Raw genomic sequence first — 11,982 nt, 5'->3', positions numbered from 1 at the left:
TTATGCCCAGACCGTTTATTCCCCGAAGAAGACCACCAGAGTCCAGAGTCAAAGCTAAGCAGCAAGGATCTTTATTACAGGTTCGAACCTGGAGCTCTCACTTGCTCGTGAAACGAGACGGGCAGGAGAGCTCCCCTACTGAGCTCCGAACAATGTTATATAGTCTAAGGAAAGTAGGCATAGAATCATTATACAAATTAGAGGTATGATTGGCTGGAGTTTGAACAAAGCGATTTGGCAAACTATGATTGGTTCCCGCCATTTCTGATATTTCAGTACAACCCTTGAGGCAGAAGAGCAGTTTTACACAAAGGCAGTTAATTATATTGCATCAGGTTGCACGACCAGTTTATGGCTATCTTGCTTAAACACACCTTGTGACCTGGCTATCTTACTTAAACATTCCTTGTGACCTGGCCTCAGAAAGAGAAACATGTACTTACAGAACTTACAAAACCTCTGGTACGTGCAAAGATTAGAGAGCAGAACAAGGGTGTAGCGGGTGGGGGGCGGGTACACATCTATCTTTGTGTCCTTTCAGAATCAGAGAAGGAGAAAAAAAAAGGTATTAAGGGTCTAAGAATTGGGAGGACCTAGGACATCTAGTTAGAGAGAACCTAAGGGGGTTCAGCATAATTACTTGCTTGGTTGGTGAGTTTTTAGGCTCTATCCAAGCTTTTTTGGGGTGCAGTTCAAGTTGGGCTGGTGTCTGGAATGAGACTGGAACTTAATAAAAAGGAGTGTCCACACCAGAGCTCAAATGGGCTGTACCCTCTAGCATTCCAACGACAGGCCTGAATTCTGAGAAGGGAAAGCGGTAAAAGTATTGTCTAGTCCTTTTTAAGTTGGTGACTGAGCTTGGTGAGGTGTGTTTTTAAAAGACCATTAGTCTGCTCTACCTTTCCTGAAGACTGAGGATGGTAAAGGATATAAAGATTTCACTGAATACCAAGAGCCTGAAAAACTGCTTGGGTGATTTGACTAATAAAGACGGGTCTGCTGTTGGACTGCATACAAGTGGGAAGGCCAAATCGAGGAATTATGTCTGACAGAGGGAAGAAATGACTGCGGTGGCCTTCTCAGACCCTGTGGGAAAGGCCTCTACCTATCCAGTGAAACTGTCTATCCAGACTAAGAGATATTTTAGTTTCCTGACTGGAGGCATGTGAGTAAAGTCAATTTGCCAGTCCTGGGCAGGGCCAAAACCTCAAGCTTCATGTGCAGGGAAGGGAGGGGGCCTCAGAAATTCCAGAGGAGTAGTAGAATAGCAGATGGAACACTGAGAAGTGATTTCCTTGAGGATAGATTTCCACAATGGAAAGGAAATGAGAGGTTCTAAGAGACGGGCTAGCGGCTTATAACCTACATGCAAGAGGTTATGAAATGACAACAGAATAGAGTGGGCCTGTGAGGCTGGAAGGAGATATTTTCCTTGGTCTAAGAACCATTTGTCTTGTGTGGGAAGAGATTGAACGGTGGAAGTTTCAGTGGGGAAGTAGGTGGGAGTGACTGATGGGAAGGAGGAAAACTGCCGTGAGGGATAGAAGTTGGAACACTAGCTGCTTTTTTAGCTACCTTATCAGCATAAGCATTGTCCTGAGCCATGGGATCTGATGCCTTTTGATGGCTGCTTTTATAGCTACCTTATCAGCATAAGCATTGTCTTGAGCGATGGTGGGGGGAAGAAAATAGATTTTGGAAGTTATGAGAAATGTAGAGAGTGAGTGGAGCATAGTATGTGATTTTTAGGGCCTCTAACAGTATCAAAGCAATGGTGGCCACTGCACACAGACATGAGGGCTAGGCTAAAACAGTAAGGTCAAGTTGTTTGGACAAAAAGGCTACCAGACGCAGTCCCAGCTCTTGTGTAAGAATTCCGACTGCACAGCCCTGCACTTGGGCTTTGTGATGAAAAGGGTTGGGATGAGTCAGAGAGAGCTAGGGTGGGGGCAGTCTCTAAAACTATCTTCAAGGAATGGAAAGAGGAGTGGGGAAAGGATTGAGGATCTATGGGGTCAGCTAGGTTTCCTTTTGTGAGTTTATGTAATGGTTTTGTTAGGATGGCAAAACCAGGTACCCAAAGGCAAAAGTATCCAACAATGCCTAGGAAGGAAAGAAGTTGTTGTTTTGTAGAAGGGATTGGGGTTTGGGAGATTAGCCTGACGCGATCACCAGGGAGAGCACATGTATTTTCATGAGAATTATGCCGAGATAGGTAACAGATGATGAAGAAATTTGGGCTTGACTGAAGTAATCGGGGCTGTCTGTGAAGCCTTGTGGTAGTAGAGCCCAGGTAATTCGCTGAGCCTGATGGGTGTCAGGGTCAGTCTAAGTGAAAGCAAAGAGAGGCTGCGATGAAGGGTGCAAAGAAATAGTAAAGACAGCAAGCTGTTATGAAAGGGAAATAGGAGAAACACCTTGACCAAAGCGGGATTTTCAGACAGATCAATTAATCTGCAAGTTGATGATCTTCAAATTGATTGATTAAAACTCTCCACGCTCACAAAGCTGGGAACATATTTTGCAGAGCCGCACCCCCAATTCTCTGGGTTGTGTAGCCACTGGGTGAGGAGAGGGAGAGGTACTGAGCCACAAGGCTGGCGCCTGTTGGAGAAAGTGGCCAGTAAGAAATTCCTGTGGCAAGCAGGAAGGACATTTAAGGACAGAAGCCAGTGATCAGCGTTAAATAAGTTGGGATTCTCTGTCTGTAAATCACCCCTGTCTCCCCATGCCTTGCTAACCACAAGTGAATCACAAGAATGGGTTTGTGGAAATCAGCCAAAGAAAGTGAGTTCCCCTTTTGGACGTCACATAGCAGAGAACAGAATAGCTGAAGGAGAGAGACAGGGAGATTCAAGAACCCCACTAAAGCAGAAACTCTGAGCCAGAACTGACTGTGAGAACAAAAGCCTTCAGAAACCCCTAAGGAAGACATTGGATTTCACCCAGCAGGTGAAGCAAGAGTTTGTATTAGTTTTGTCTTGATCTCAGAAGACAAGATGATCTCAGCTAAGAGCTGAATTACTGAGGACAAATTAATGTCTGGAACAAGGGGCAGAAGCCAGTCAAAGTACTGTAGCCACTGGGTTCTTGCCAACACCTAAACCAAGGGCTTGGCTCTAAGATATGTGCTCAAAACTCTGCTCTCTCACTTACTCTTGGTGACCTGGAGATGTCAGTGCCCTCTCTAGGGCTCAGAGTCTTTATCTGTAAAGATATTGGTTATACCCAGCATGCATTTCTTGTGAAGTTTAAGTATGATCAAGTATGTAGCATGTAGCTCACAGTCCCTGTCAGCTGCTGTAACTGTTAGTAACTACTGATTCTATTCTTTTGTCCTCTGCTAAAATAGTTAATATCCAGATTTTCTTCACACATCTTCTACAATTCACCACTCATTCATTCAACAAAGATTACTTAAATGCCTTTTATGTGCAGAGCACAAGGAGAACAAAAATTTGTCTATATATTATTGTTTCTATTTACTTATTATTACATTTATATTTTCATTCCTAATAGATTTTCAGCCAAAAAGTATGTACCAGGACAATTTAAACTTTTACTCCACAAAAAGTTTTAATGAAAAAAAAAAAAATCATAGCAAAGTAAGAACTGGTGTTACATAATGAGACAAAAATTAAAAAGCTAATATGTAGATATTAGACCATAACAGTCTACATGATTAGTTATTGAAAGTGGGCTGTGCTGAACTGCCCAATTACCAAAGCAAAGCCAAAAACATGACAGTTACAAAATCTACATTGCCCATAAGGTGGTACAAATGCTATTTATTGAACAGGCTATAGCTGTCAACAGTTGTGAGACCCGAGGAAAGTTATCCCAGGTAACAGTGAATGATGTGCTATGCATAGAACAATACAGTGGATGACATCCTGAGAAATATTTCTACAACAACTACAACAATATTGCATTTCTGTTTAATGACTAAAACAAGATGATTACGATATAAAGGAAACTGGAGACTTCTTCAGGGACCCAACAGAGAGTGAGAGAGATGAATCCTGGCCAAAAAGGAGGGTTAAGCATTATGATTTATGATTGCTCCCATTCCAGGCAGGGTCCTGTCCACACTGACAGTGGAAAGCAGCGAAGGAAGGGTTGTATCACAGCCACTGTGCCTCAGAAAATTGGATGATGTCTCTACACAATTGCTCCTCCAAGGCCTCTGAGGACTTTACACCAGAATACGTTTTGGTAAAAACGATTCTGTGATCTGACTTGGTCCCAGGTAGATTTAGAATGTGGACAGCTTGAGCTCATGGTTCAGGAGCAGCACTACTTATTTCATTGCAGATATCTTTGCCCCATTCCAGGGACTGGAATTTCATAGTTCCAGGGTGGGGCCAGGGTCTTTACATTTTTTTTTTCTTTTTTTTTTTGGGGGACAGAGTCTCGCTCTGTCACCCAGGCTGGAGTGCAGTGGCCGGATCTCGGCTCACTGCAAGCTCCGCCTCCCGGGTTCACGCCATTCTCCTGCCTCAGCCTCCCGAGTAGCTGGACTACAGGCGCCCACCACCTCGCCCAGCTAGTTTTTTGTATTTTTTAGTAGAGACGGAGTTTCACCGTGTTAGCCAGGATGGTCTCGATCTCCTGACCTCGTGATCCGCCCGTCTTGGCCTCCCAAAGTGCTGGGATTACAGGCTTGAGCCACCATGCCTGGCCAGGGCCTTGACATTTTTAAGGAACTCCCCAGTGATTCTGTGCTGATAACCCATGGACCATACTTTGGGAAATTCAGAAAGGATGGATGAATCCCTCTCTCTGCCTAAAATGTAGCTGCAGAGAGAAGTAAGTTATGGTCAAGGTTATATTTGCTGGCAGGAGCCCAGAGGATACATTCTTGCTGCAAGTTTCTAAAAGAAATATATTTGAATAGGGCCGGGCGCGGTGGCTCAAGCCTGTAATCCCAGCACTTTGGGAGGCCGAGGCGGGCGGATCACGAGGTCAGAAGATCGAGACCATCCTGGCGAACACGGTGAAACCCCGTCTCTACTAAAAAATACAAAAAAAAAACTAGCCGGGCGAGGTGGCGGGCGCCTGTAGTCCCAGCTACTCGGGAGGCCGAGGCAGGAGAATGGCGTAAACCCGGGAGGCAGAGCTTGCAGTGAGCTGAGATCCGGCCACTGCACTCCAGCCTGGGCGACAGAGCAAGACTCCGTCTCAAAAAAAAAAAAAAAAAAAAAAAAAAAGAAATATATTTGAATAATCTTATAAAAATTAAGAACATAACCAGACTTATGTCAGACTAGAAGATGGACAAGGAGGAATATTCCCAGGTTAGAGCCAACATTTCTTCAAAACAGAGTTCTATGCCTACTTCAAGGCTGGGTTCAGAAATTCACACTGGAGGACATCACTGCTATCACTGGAAAAGAAAATTAAAGCACTTATAAACTGCTCACAATTGCCTTTTTAAAATATCTCAATGATTCACCATGAAACAACTAATTTTAAACTGTCCTGATGAAGCTTCCAGGGCAGAATTAGTTGGAAAATGTATTCCTGGGCATCTGAATGAGCTGAGCCCCTGTACATAATTGTTGATTATCAGCCAGCTGAATTTTGAAGGGATTTTTCCATAAATGCTGGTCTAAAAGGTTTTAGAATCGCTGTTTTTAAGCCATTCTTTCTGACACTACTTATAGAGCAGGCCCACTTTGAGACTTTTATTTGTGATTATATACCCACATCTTCAGCAAACGGGACAGTGGGTGTATGATCCTAACGCACCTAAAAGCAGTTCAAATCATGAATGTACATATTTTATGAGACGCCACAGGAAAGCAAAATATGCCCCTCCTTTAAACTACTTATACTTACCTAACCTCTCAGTATGCTGTTCTTCCTGCTGATTTCGAACCTCGCAGTGGTACTAATTTACAAGTTATGTCCACACATCAGTAACTGTGATGTATACTCAATTCCTTTCACCTGATTCTGACCAACTCTTTTTTTTTTCTTTCCTTTGCACTACTGGAAGGCTAGATTGAGACTGATTTATGTCCAAGATCAAAGGCAACAAAAACTGTGAACAATCTAGTCCTTGATCTACTTCTCCATACCAACAGTCAACAGTGGAATAAGCTCTCAAAGTTCACTTAGCAGCCTGAGAAACCACACTAGCAATTCATCAAGGGACAACTGGTACCTGCAGATGGACTGTTCCAAATGGCTCGTTAATTTAGGGGAGTAAAGAATTTTCCTGTTTGAATATGGGACAGACTAGCATGTTCTTAGGTGGAATCATATGAAAGAGAAGGGCCAGGAAGTCAGGTTCCAGGACTCTCCCCACTCTGCTTCACCACAATAGCTCTGGTTTTACCTGTTTTCTTTGGCTATTCTTTAAAAAGTTGTCTTGTAAAAGGTTTAAATACAACCTAGAGACCTTATCCTGGCTCTATCCAGAGAGGACACTCCAATGGAGTTACTACAAATAAACAAAATAATTTGTTATAATAGACCATGAGGAATTCAGGTGGCAAGAAGTATTCACCAGGTGTTTTAATTAACTTTAGTATCTAATTAACTATATTAATGAGAACGCATTATCAGACCAAATAAGTGCAGACTATTTTGTTCCCTGGGTTATAAAACCAGAATAAGACCAGAATTTAAAAATTCTAGATTTCTCCAATTTCACTCACAAAATTTATAAACAGGTATCTTTGGCCATTATTGTGACATTAATCTAATTTCCAATGTCCAAACTTAGAGACTCTGACATGGAATTTGTTAATACTGGAGTTTAGGGCAAGTGATAGATTTAAAATATAATCAGCGATGGCCTCTTCCAAATTCTATTTCATATGACACCTCATAACCAGGTCAATTTGGGAATCTGTTTTATTTGTCTCTTTGTTCTCTCATTTTTAAGTTAACAGAGAGTCCTTGTCAAGCAAAATTTGGAGGAAAAAGATTTACAATTTCCCCAGCTATGAAATTGATGAAGTCTGTTTAATTTGTCCACAATTTATTGAAAATTAGAGAAACTTATCAAAGATTTTGAGGTTTAGCTTCAAGATCTTCAAACAGTAAAAAGTAAGCAATAAAATTAGAAGGCACCTCATTTCACCTCACTCTCTACAATCCCTAATCTTATTGGCCACATTTGTAGAATATACAGTTAGATGATAAGACAAAATTGACCACTCAGGCCAAGCGTGTGTCCCAGGGAGGGGAATAAGTAGGAAGAAACTAACCATTTTGTCTTTAACACTAGCTTCAGGGTAGAAATCAAATTTATCCTGTGCTATCCTGCAGATATGTGGGGTTTTCCCCCCCAAAGAAATATTGTTAATGAGATTGAAGAAAAATAATATGGTCATTTAAATTTTATTATATTTGTATAATAAAAAGGAGAGCGATGTGCTAATGAAACCCTATGAGGTATATACTATCTCATATACAAAAAACCCTGGGCTCAAAGGGGTTAAAAAAATCAGTTTGTTACCCACGCATGGTGGCTCATGCCTGTAACCCAAGCACTTTGGGAGGCCAAGGCAGGTGGATCACGAGGTCAGGAGTTCGAGATCAGCCTGGCTAAGATGGTGAAACCCCATCCCTACTAAAAATACAAAAATTAGCCAGCCACCGTGGCAGGTGCCTGTAATCCCAGTTACTAGGGAGGCTGAGGCAGGAGAATCACTTGAACCCAGGAGGCAGAGGTTGCAGTGAGCCAAGATCACGCCGCTGCACTCCAGCCTGGGCGACAGAGTGAGACTCCGTCTCAAAAAAAAAAAATTCAGTTTGGTTTGAAATTTCGAGTTAGAATGCACCTTTGAAGTAAGCAAGTCTAACCAATCACTGAATGCAGAAAGTGCACCTCCAACTGTGGTTATTTACTCTAAGTTTGAATACTTCCTATGATTCTAGGAAGCTCATTTTATTTTTGACGATACTAATTATTACAAAGTTCTTTCTCATATGAAGGTAAAATCCACTTCTCCATCAATTTCTCAATAGGCCTTAGTTCTGTGCCTTGTAACTACACAGAATTAATCCAACCCCTTTATACATATAACTCTTAGAATTTTTGAGGTTTCCATTTTCATTGATGGCTTTCACCCCGTTACAATTCTGGTCATCCTTTTGTGGAGACATTCCAATTCATAAGGAACTCTCTAAAATTAATAATCAGGCCAGGGACGGTGGCTCATGCCAGTAATCCCAGCACTTTGGGAGGCCACAGCAGGAGGATCACTTGAGTCCAGGAGTTCCAGGCTGCAGTGAGCTATGATCATGCTGCTACACGCCAGCCTGGGCAATAGAACAAGACTCCATCTCTTAAAAAAAAATGAAATTTTAAAAATTAAAAAATTTTTTAATATAAAATTTTTTTTAAAAATCGTTTAAGTAATGATCACAATGGATCCAGCCTTTTTGATGTAATAGTAAGTGTACAACATGGAACCAGCAGATCCCTTAACCCAGACAGTATCACTGGTCGTAATGAACCCTACTTTGGTGTTGCTTTTTTTTTTTTGAGACAGAGTCTGACTGTCGCCCAGGCTGGAGTGCAGTGACACAATCTTGGCTCACTGAAACCTCCACTTCCTGGGTTTGAGTGATTCTCTTGCCTCAGCCTCTTGAGTAGCTGGGATTACAGGCATGCACCACCACACCCAGCTAAAATTTTTGTATTTTTTGTAGAGAAGGGGTTTCCCCATGTTGGCTAGGCTGGTCTCAAACTCCTGACCTCAAGTAATCCACCTACTTCAGCCTCTCAAAGTGCTGCGATTACAGGCATGAGCCACCATGCCCAGCCTTGTGTTGTACTTTTTAGAAAAACTATTTACATCCTACACCCTTTACATCTTTCTTATGTGAACCGTGTTTAAGTTACCATTAAGCAATTGATTTCTTAACAGAGTTCACTACAGTTATTCTGTTTAACTCTTTCTCATTTGTGTTAGTGATAAATGTAATGTATCAAGATATTTTTATTTTAAAACTTGACCCTGTCATCTAACGTATGTTATTCAAAACCTTTTCATCCACATTTTTATATGCTTTCTACCTGTTTACCTAATTCAATGGTAAAAATATTGACCAGATGACTTATAGAAGCTTCCTAAATTAATTATCATTAACAAATGGTCTTTAGAGACCAGTTATTTTCTCCACCTGAGGGTATGTAAGCTTGCCCATATGCCTGGTCTAAAATGCAAGCTTTATTATCCTGGTATGGTGAGGCCAAAGATAGGAGACGATTGCCATTGAAAAGCTCGATTTAATTTAGTAATTCCACAATGAATCCATATACTATAATGTCACATTGTATCCCACAAAGGTACACAATTATTATTTGTCAACTAAAAATAAAATTTAACAAAAAGATAGTTTGTGACTCAAAGTTCCCAGGAGGAGGGGGCTCACCACCACAAGCAGACCGTGAGGCAGCACCCAGCTGTCAGGAGGCAGCAGGAGCCAGAGGAGTGCATGGGAAAAGTCTTTATTGTGATTTTTCTAGGGCAGGAATGGATGAGGCAGGACTAGCAGCTGAACAGCTTTAGAATTTGTTTGTATAATGTCAGCGGGCTCTGGGGAATAGAGATATCCACTAGTTGTCTGGCGCTTGGCTCTGGGTGCTTCAGGGTAGAGGGCAAGGGTCCCAGGCTGCAGAAGTCTGCTGACAGGAGAGAGGTGGGCACGTAAATCAGCATTGGTTGATTTGCATCTCCAAGACAGGTGCGCAGGCAAATTGTTTGCTATGGCTAAGAATTAGTTAGCCCTGGGAGGGGCAGCCTCTCTCCATGGTCAGTGAGGCCCCAAATGCCAAAGAAAAAAAAAAAAAAGCAGAAAATAAGAAAATATAGTTAATATGATGTCCCCAACATATCTGTAAGGATAGTGTCCGGCTGGGACCTAATTATGACATGACTTTGGCATTTACTGAGCCATCTGTCTAAGCTTTTCTCACTTATTAAGAATGCAGATTTCCAAGACACACTCTAGATCTGCTGAGGCTAAAACCCTGCAGGGAAGCAGGGAGTAGACAGTGTGCATGCAGCCAGCAAACCAATCTCCTGTAAGGCCCCTTAGCACGAAGAGCCGCCAGGGAACCACCGGCCTTGGGCAGCTTCCATGCTGCAGCGACGGCCCTGAAGAATGCCTCCTTCCTGAAACAGATTTTCTAGTTCCTCTGGCAAGGGAATTTGACTTTCAATTGCCTGACATTTCTTATTAAAACTTTTCCTGACAAGCTAGAATATCATACTTACAAGCTGTAGTGCTATGGTGCGTTTTCCAGGTTTCCAGGCAGGGACGTGCACTAAGAAACCTGCCAACAGTCTGAATATTCATCTGTGCTCTCAGCCAGCAGAACTGCTGACACAAGGGTTACAACTGGGATGGTTCTGCCTGTAAGAATAAGCCTGATAGAATCCGAAAGGACAGGGCATGTTTAGAACCTCTCAAATTTCTCTAGTTACTGACCCCTTCATCTATATAGACACAGCCTTGCAAAAACACAGCCAAAGGCATCAAGGACAAACTCAAATTGTCACATGCCTTCTCTCTTCTGAGTAACTTCTATACAAATCCGGAAAGGCAGAAAACAATAGGCAGAATAAAAACCATGAATATCCTCACTTATGGCTCATTCTAGAGCTGATTCACTGACTTGCTGGCCACTGTCAGAAAGGAAGGCTGGGATAGACCACATGCATGGACACAGTAAGGCTGGGGGCAGCCTAACTGGTGTTTCCTACTGGTGATGTGACCTCCCACCTAAAATCTTGGTGGTATAGAGGCTTTGGCAAGTATCATGTCTACATTTCTTTTTCTTCCTAAACTCATAAACCTGGAAATCTGGGGTGAGGATGCCCATTGAAAACTCCCATAAGGTCTCCCTCCCCTCCCCACTTTCCAGCCAAAGTGGCAGCAGAATGCTCCCAACTGTGAAAGATGCAAAAACGCTATCCTACTGTTGGGGGAGCAGGGAAAGAGGAGATGAAAAAGTGTAAAACTCACTAAGTTAACTTGTTTGATTTCCCATAGCCAAGATGGACTTCACACCAGAAAACAACACTGCATGTAGCTTTGACAAGCTCTGAGAAAGGCAAGGTTCAAATTCCACCTGGCCCAGTAGTTGGGTAACCTCAGGTGAGCTATTCATCTTGTGGAGTCTATGTTTTCTACATTTGAGAAGCCAGAACACACATGATACCCACCTCAGAGTGTGTCATGAGGGACACAGGCAGTCAGGCATGCGAAAGCACTTCACAAAGTGCCCCGCATACAGGGGGTCCTCTCATCTCACAGGCGACGAAGGACCTCATTGCCCACCCTGTGATGGGGGCCGAGGGCACAGAGGACTCTTTATAATGGCACATGAGCTGCAGGACCCATAGGGAACTGATCCCTCTGCTGCCTCCAAAAAATACCTCCAAAAAATATATTCTTGTGAAAACAGCAGAGATTCAATCTGCAGTGACAGAAACCCAAGAAGTTCATGTACTCCACTGGCCCCACTCCACGAACGCAGAGACCTTGTCTTTCCTGCTCAGCACTGCAGCTCACTGTTCAGCCCGTCTTCTCAGTGTCGAAGCTCAGAACATCACCAGTCGGTGAGCATGACTTTGTGCTAGTGTATCAACCATGTCCTTTATTTTCTGGGTTCTGATGCTTTGGCTTCTAGGACCTTGCTGACCCAGAAGGTACTGCCCTTTCCAGGGTAGCCAATTCCTAGAGTGGGGAAACAACTCACCTGGGAGCTCATCTTTCAAATACAAAGCAACCTACTCAGACTCTACTCCCACCACCTCCTTCATTGCCCTCTCACACTCTGGGCCACGATTTCCCTTCTCTAATTATCCTAAGGCCAGGTATCAGACAACCAGGAACAGCCCCTATGCCCCAGAGCCCACTGAAATTATTTAAACCAGCCAATCCTAAGCCTGCTTACCCTGCCTCACGTGTTCCAGCTCATGGAAACCATAATAAAGGCTCTTGCACATTTTT

Source organism: Macaca nemestrina, chromosome 8 (genome assembly GCF_043159975.1).
Source record: "Macaca nemestrina isolate mMacNem1 chromosome 8, mMacNem.hap1, whole genome shotgun sequence".
Taxonomy (NCBI): Eukaryota; Metazoa; Chordata; class Mammalia; order Primates; family Cercopithecidae; genus Macaca; species Macaca nemestrina.
This window is presented reverse-complemented; position numbering follows the sequence as displayed.